At 49.7% G+C, this 8341-nt stretch overlaps 1 long non-coding RNA gene across 1 annotated transcript; it reads left to right on the plus strand.

Moving 5' to 3' along the window:
* Nucleotides 1-3012: 3012 nt before the first annotated feature.
* On the plus strand, nucleotides 3013-8048 carry LOC125113044 (uncharacterized). The gene is made up of 3 exons (XR_007131315.1): nucleotides 3013-3337; nucleotides 5399-5845; nucleotides 7098-8048. It is a non-coding gene; the product is annotated as an uncharacterized LOC125113044 (long non-coding RNA).
* The last annotated feature ends 293 nt before the right edge of the window (nucleotides 8049-8341 follow it).

The following is an 8341-nucleotide window of genomic DNA, read 5'->3' on the forward strand; positions in this document are numbered from 1 at the left end:
GCTCTGAGAGCAGCAGAGGCCTGGCTGGCCTTGATGGCATTCTGGAGCACGTCCTGCCTCTTACCCTCCCTAGAGAGAAGGGGAAACACAAGTATTCCCTTTATGCCATCATCAGGGCTGTTGCCTGTCTGCCCCACCCCACCCCCATCTTAACCTAAAAATGACCCCAGGCTAATACCAAAAGGAAGGGGAGAGTGTCCACCTACACATTCATGGTAGCTGGCCACACTGTGCAGTCCTGGCCGCTGCCCGCCCACTCCAGGGCATTCTCTTGAAATACATAATAGCATCCGCCCCCCACCCCTCCACCCGGAGTCCTAGCTCCTGCTGACAGGCAGGCTCTGAAGTCAGCAGGCTGCAGGCCGAAGCAACTCCCAGCGGGAGCTGGAGGAGGCCGACAAGGTTACAGGTGCTTTTCATCCAGCCTCGCAGGAGAGCACCAACTTCCTGCTGCTAGAAATTTGTCTGCAAATTTTTGTCTTCATTCAAATCGATGGATGGAGGCCTAGAGACACCGGGGTGATATGATAACTTGATTAAGCCCCAGGACAGATGACACGCTAGCTCAAAGGCCATGTGCTCTCCTCCTTAACCTCTCCAAGGGAGACCGCAGGCTTTGCTGGTAATTGGCCCATTGTCCCTTCTACCAGGCTTTGTACAGAAGCTCACTAATCGCCATGGCCCTGGGCTCCTTTCTGGGGCATCCTTGAATACTCTCAGACCCATCAGACTCAGTGAGCTGTGAAAAATACCTGTGCAATGTGACATACCAGAGTCATGATTTGAGAGACCAAAAATAACATCTACTGGAAACAATTACTTAGGAAGATATCCTTCCGTCCTCTAGCCTGGCTATAAACTGCAACACATTTAGGAAAGAAAGCCTGAGACTTTTTGTTTAAAAGTGGGTTCAAATACTTAAAGTATTTTGTTCTCTTGGGGAAATAATCCCCTTTCACTTTTATCCAGTTTAGTGTCTCATTGGACTACACTTTTTTTTTTCTTTTGTATTTATAGGGCCACACCCGCAGCATATGGAAGTTCCCAGGCTAAGGGGTCTAACCGGAGCTGTCGCTGCCTGCCTACACTACAGCCACGGAAAGCCAGATCCGAGCCACGTCTGCAGCCTACACCACAGCTCATGGTAACGCCGGATCCTTAACCCACTGACCAAGGCCAGGGATCGAACCTGCAACCTCATGGTTCCTAGTCGGATTCATTTCAGCTGCTCCACAACGGGAACTCCGGAGTACACATTATTGATAGTGTTTTTGATCAACCATTTCCAGATACTCTGGCATACATACACCCATGTGAGTCTGCCTTGGGTAAGCAAATGCGTATATGTCATCGCTTCTAGAACAAACGTAAGGTTCAGATCTGCCAAAGGAGGGAAAGAGAGCATTGAACAGAACTGGATGGATGGATGGATGGGTGGATGGATGGATGGATGGGTGGATGGATGGGATAAACAGATGGATCAGTCACCATGGTGAATGTTCCATTCTGTTTTAAAATGTTTTCTCAGGAAGTTCCCGTCGTGGCGCAGTGGTTAACGAATCCGACTAGGAACTAGGAACCACGAGGTTGCGGGTTCGATCCCTGCCCTTGCTCAGTGGCTTAACGATCCGGCGTTGCCGTGAGCTGTGGTGTAGGTTGCAGACACAGCTTGGATCCTGCGTTGCTGTGGCTCTGGCGTAGGCCGGTGGCTACAGCTCCGATTCGACTCCTAGCCTGGGAACCTCCATATGCCGCGGGAGCGGCCCAAGAAATGGCAAAAAGACAAAAAAAAAAAAAAGTTTTCTCAGCCTTTGTTCACAGATAGACTTAAGGACATTTTTTTGTCTTTTTTAGGGCTGCACCCATGGCACATAGAAGTTCCCAGGCCAGGGGGTCAAATTGGGACTGTAGCTGCCAGCCTACACCACAGCTCATGGCAATGGTGGATCCTTAACCCACTGACCAAGGCCAGAGATCAAACCCCACGTTCTCAGGGATACTAGTTGGGTTCGTTACCACTGAGCCACTATAGGAACTCCCAACTTAAGGAATTTTAGAGCCGAGAGGGAGTTCAAAACGAATCTCCCCAATCCATTTTCTTTAGGAATATTTTAAAGGAATAAAATTAACTATTGTTAGCTCAGCATCTCAAATGGGGTTTTTTTTTTTTTGAGAAATGTCAAGAAACAGATCTGGTAGCAGCACTTAAAAATAAACAAAGTACACCATTAAAAGATAAAGAAATGCTATTTTAAATTTTCATTCATTATGATTTATTGCCTGAATCTCCCCATAGAAAAGGGCCACGGTATGCCAACATCACGTTTCTGCTTTTGTCATGGGAATGGAATGTCTTTTGAACTGCTAAAGTAGATAATTTCAAGCCTGGAAGAAAAACAAGGGAGGGGGAAGGGGGAATGTAAGGGGGGGGGAAGAAAAGATCCTCCCATTTCCCAATAATTGCAAAGGCCAGGAATGTGCCATAGTGGCACTGAGGACCACGCGGCGAGGCGCCGGCTTTCAGTGGCGCAAGCGCCTCAGTCCCCTGATGCCAGACCTGGGACTGGGAAGCCTATTCGGCCAGCTGCCCAGGACCCAGAGGCATTTGCGCCTTCCTGCGTCGGAGAGCAGTTTTCGTCTTTGTCGTTTTAATGTTGGCCTCCGGGCCCCTCTGGGCAGCGCGCGCCTTGCGTGCGGAGCCGCGGCCCTCGCTGCGTGCGGAGGCTCCAGCCCGGCAAGGCGGCTGGAAAGGCCTCTCTAAAAGGGGCGTTCCGCTCGGCCCTCGGCGCCGCCGGCCTTCGTCGCCACCGGCCCGCACGGGGACTGAGGAAGGGGCTCTTTAAAGGGTTTCCCGGGAACAAAGGGGGCCCAGGCGCCCGGCTTCATTACCGGCTCCTCTGCCACACCAGCCGGCCCGCCCCGCGTCCGCCCCGCCGCGGCCACCCGCGGCCCCGCCCCACTCCCCAGCCCTCCCGCTCGCTCCTCCCCTACCCGGCCCCCACACCCAGCCGAGCTCCGGGCTCGCTGGAGCCTCCTGCCCCGGGAAATGCGCCCACCCCAGCGTCCTTTTCCCAGTGGGGAAGCTCTCCCGGCTTGAGGGAGAGGGAAGGAATTGGCCTAAACCCCCTTGAAGGGGCCACGTTTAAAAGATCCGGGCCCTAACTCTTGCCTGACCGCTCTTCTCTGCCATCGGCCAGGCTAAACAGCCTGGGCAGACCACAACCGGGAGTGGGGCATCCCAGGGCCAAGACTTTGACGCAAAGTAGACATTAGTGTGACCTCAGACATATTCTCTCGGCCTCTTGTTACGCAAAAATGGAGAGAGGCCGTTTTGAGGGTGAGTAGTAATGTCTGCAATTCTCTCTCTAGTAGGTGGTGATGAAATCCTGATTATAGTGTCATTAGAGCGTGGAACCAACAGCACCTAAGGGCAGCTGCTTTGAAAAGTGCCTCTGAAGTGTTGGGGCGGGAGGGGTGGGGGGGGTGCGGTAACAAACTGCAGGCTCCTTCCCCTGAAAGAATGCTTGCTGCAGCCTCCTATCCTGCTGCTCCCCCTCTCCCCCACCAAGCCCTTCTTCAGAGGGACCTCCGGAGCCTGTGACAAGCCCTTTAGGCAGGCGCTCCCTCAGAGTCAAATCCAGAGTCTTTGGAGAATGGCCCAGAGGCATTCCAAGACGCTGTGATGCGTACGGCCGGCAGACAAGCCAAATGGACCATTTTGTGGGAAGCCAGAGGTAATGAGAATAGACAGATCTTCATGGGTGGCAGGAAGGGCAATTCCAGAATGAATCATTGCCACTCTCCTTTCTTGCAGGGGATCTGGCTAGCACCCCGCAGGACATGGGTGAAAGAACATTCACCATTAGAATAACAGCACAGCCACACAGGGGAAATTCCCAAAGGACCAAAGAACCACTCCAGTTTTTCAGTGCTGCCCTGGTAGAAGGCTGCTTCTATTGGTGCCTACCCAGAGGGCTGGTGACAACATCGGACCACCAGCCCGGGCAGAACAGGTGGGAAGCGCTAGCCCACAGGCAGCTGGGGAGAGCTATGCATCCTGTCCACCATCCCAACAGAAGGCCATTCCTTCTCACCTGGGTGATGAGCAGAGGAGCAAACAGCACCCGGAGCTGGGGATCAGAAAACCTCACCCAGATCCCAGCCCACAGCCTGATCAGCACCACCCCAGGAAGCAATGAGGGAAAATGTAGAAGAGGGGTCACCTTGTCCCTTCAGACAGGTGTACACTCCTGCTCCTCCTCGCTGTGCATACTGAGCACCAGTGATGCCCATCATTCAAGGAACACCAGCTGTTGCCTTAAGGTCCCCAAAGGACACAGGAAAAGCATTAGATAGGCGTTACTGGAACACACCATCTTTTTCTTGCTGGACTGATTTCTAGCAGACCTGCCTAATAATTGGTCTAGATGTACTGCCTGCTCTGATGCATAAATATATATATATATATATACACATACACACACACATATATATGTCTTTTGTTATTTTTATATTTTCCTTTTATTTACATTTCCTCCCTATTTTTCCTACAGTGATCATGAGCTAATGGTGAACATTTTTTCAATTATTAAAAAGAAACAGGAACCCACGGAACAGTCTGGGAATTTAGATACCCAGTTAATGAAACGCCTAGTTGAGACTAAAACAGACGGGGTTTTTTTGCTTTTTAGGGCTGCACTCGCAGCATATAGAGGTTCCCAGGCTAGGGGTCGAATGGGAGCTACAATAGCCAGCCTACACCACAGCCACAGCAACGTGGGATCCAAGCCGTGTCTACGACCCACACCACAGCTCATGGAAACACCAGATCCTTAACCCACTGAGCAAGGTCAGGGATCTTACCCACATCTTCATGGACCGCAGTCTTTTTTTGGGGTTTGTTAACCGCTGAGCCATGAAGGGAACTCCTAAAACAGACTTTAAAACTGCCCAAAGGAGTTCCCGTCGTGGCGCAGTGGTTAACGAATCCGACTAGGAACCATGAGGTTGCGGGTTCGGTCCCTGCCCTTGCTCAGCGGGTTAAGGATCCAGCGTTGCCGTGAGCTGTGGTGTAGGTTGCAGATGCAGCTCGGATCCAGCGTTGCTGTGGCTCTGGCATAGGCTGGTGGCTACAGCTCCGATTGGACCCCTCGCCTGGGAACCTCCATATGCCGTGGGAACAGCCCAAGAAATAGCAGAAAGACCAAAAATAAATACATAAATAAAAAATTTTTAAAAATTTAAAAAAAAACAAAAAAAAACAAAAAAAAACCTGCCCAAAGATGTTGAGGTGTTTAGGCGCTTGTGTAGGAGCACACGTGGGCCGTGGGTGAGAAAGGGTTGTGTACCCAGTCCTAGACCCCAGGTTCATGCAGCATCTCTACTTGCGTCCTCTCAGACAAGATCACTTCACTTCAGAGAGAGAACCTTGTCCCCAAGACTCCCAGACCAGATGACTGGCAGCCAGTCTGTCCTGCACAAAGGGACACTGCCCTGGATGCATCAGGAAGCTTGTGGCAGCATCCTGAGGAAGGCTCAGCACACAAGCTCTTCCCATCTGGGATGGTGGATGGTTGGCACTGGACTGTTGGACCGCTCTTAAAACACTCTTGGTGAGCTGGCCTCAAGCGGGGCGCTGAAGGCCCAGGGTGGATGACACACTCCTGCCCCGACTCGGGCTGGCCTGGGAAGGAGGTGGAAGGCTTCCCTAATGAGATTCCCAGCCCTGCTCAGTCAACCAGAGGTGGTGAAATTAGCCAAGGGCCAGAGACCTTGCTCTGGCTAGAGCAGAATCCTAAGAGTCCTCTTGCAAGAAGACCTGTTTGATCTAGAACAAGACCTCAGGGTGAGTGGTATTTGTGGGTAGCTGGGGAATTGCTTTGAGGAGGGGGGGAATATGTACATATTCATGCGTGGTCATTTTAAAAAGTCTGGGGAGGAATCTGCTAAATGCAAATTTTAATTTGATGGAAGTTTCCAAATTATTTCGTGCAACCTCCTATCTTGATACTTAAATATTAACTGAACTGTTTTTTTGTTCTGTTTTGTTTTGTTTTTGCTTTTTCAGGGCCATGTGGATATTCCCAGGCTAGGGGTCAAATCAGAGCTGTAGCTGCCGGCCCACACCACAACCACAGCAATGCCAGATCCGAACCACATCTGGGACCTACACTACAGCTCACAGCAATTCCGGATCCTTAACCCACTGAATGAGGCCAGGGATCTAACCCGAGTCCTCAGGGATAATAGACGGGTTTGTTACTGCTGAGCCACAACAGGAACTCCTGAAGTGGACTGTTTTTGACCTCTGATTCTGAACTAGTTAAAATCTTATTTCATCAGACTGATTTTTGAAGCCTAGAAGATTTCTCTCCAGTGGGGTGGAGCCCATCTACCAATTCTGGATGCATCAATGTGCTGGCCTACGGGCTGGCAGGTCTCCACATCTCAGATTCATACATCTAGAAAACCAGTGTTCTAAGTTAATATCTCTTTTTTTTTTTCCTTTTAAATTGATCTTTGGTCTAATTCACCCTTTTTGGAAGCTATAACTTTTTTTGGGGGGGGGGTCTTTTTTTTTTTAGGGCCGCACCCTTGGCATATGGAGGTTCCCAGGCTAGGGGTTGAATCAGAACTGTAGCCACCGGCCTATACCAGAGCCACAGCAACGCCAGATCTGAGCTGCGTCTGTGACCTACACCACAGCTCATGGCAATGCTGGATCCTTAAGCCACTGAGGAAGGCCAGGGATCAAACCCGCAACCTCATGGTTCCTGGTGGGACTTGTTTCCACTGCTCCACGATGGGAACTCCGGAAGCTATATAACATATTTAACAGTGCATTGATAATGTTTGAACAATTATAGATGATATTGAGCTTGTGGAACTTATAAGAACAGAACTATGTGACACATCACCTTTACAGGAAAAAAAAAGGTATAATATATATATAATCACCATGGACTAGTCACTCTCCTTATTATGATTCATTCAAAAGCATCATCATATAACCATTATATTCAGTTGATGTTGGTATAGTACTTTAAACAACAGCTGCTTTATTATTTATGCATTCAGCAAACATTGATTTCCTCCAGTGTGCCAGGTTCTGTGCGAGGGACCAGGAATTGAAATGAGTCAGAATTATTTCTGTTGTGGCAATAACCTTCCGTAGAAGATCAAGGTGTGGAAGCACATAAAGACAGTAACATGTTAGAAGTATTCAAATAAAGAAATGAACACGGAGTCAAAAGAAAGACGGTCCTAGCTCTGCCCAGAGCGGGAAGAGAAGGCAGGGACTACTTCCCAGAGGGGCTGGTGCTGGGAACGGCTCCCTGCTGTCATCGGTCACTCTCTGAGACAGTCACCACAGCCTCGTGAGGGGTGTCCCAACTCCAACACATACCCCAGGGATAAGAGAAAGTTCTGATGGAGTGTGCGAGAGGGGGCCCACCACCCAGGCCTGGAGTTCTTCAGCAAGAGTGGAGAATAGCCATTCTGATGGAAAGAGACAGCCTGCCCTCTGCAAGATGTCAGCAGGGACCCTCAACCAATTAGCATTAAACACATTCATTGACCGAACACCAGCATTATAAAGGAAGGACTGCTGCTGAATGACACTCCTGAATTCTGACCCCTACCCTTGGCCAGTGACCCTGAGAATGAAGATGCTCCTAGCTTTTGCGTCTTCTATTCCTTCTGCCTCGACCACCTAGACAAAGACTCCTCCAGGAAACCCTCCTGATAACCCACCAGTTGTGGACACTCATAGCACTGTCTGCTTCATTCATCCATTCCACTGAAGCTCACTGGGCACTTACCACCCAGCAAACATGAGGGACACAGCAGTGAACAGACACGACATCCTGCTCCCAAGGGGCTTACATTCTAAAGGAGGGAAAGAACAATAAGCACATAAACAAGGGAAATACAGAATGTGTTAAATTGTGGAGAGTTAGTGGAAGCTGTCCATCCCAGTGGGGAAGGGTATCGTATAACACTGTTTAGAATTGTCAATGCACAGGGCTAATAAAAAACAGACAGACTTAGTACACGTCATGGTTATTTTTAAATTTCCTACAGATGATGCGCTTCCTTATTACCTGGACCCAGCACAGGTTCCCCACCCCCACCACTGAATTGGTATGTCACTGAATTAAAGAATGCGAAGTGCAATGGAGAAAACAGGGGAGGCGTGATAGGGAGTGGAAGTGGGATTGGATTTTACAAAGGGTGATCAGAGAAGGCCTTACTAAAGTGACATTTGAGTAAAGATCTTGGAGGGAAAGAGTTTCCAGAAAAAAACAAAAAACAAAAAACAAAACAGTAAGTGCAAAGGTCC

This window comes from Phacochoerus africanus, chromosome 1 (assembly GCF_016906955.1).
Source record: "Phacochoerus africanus isolate WHEZ1 chromosome 1, ROS_Pafr_v1, whole genome shotgun sequence".
Lineage (NCBI taxonomy): Eukaryota > Metazoa > Chordata > Mammalia > Artiodactyla > Suidae > Phacochoerus > Phacochoerus africanus.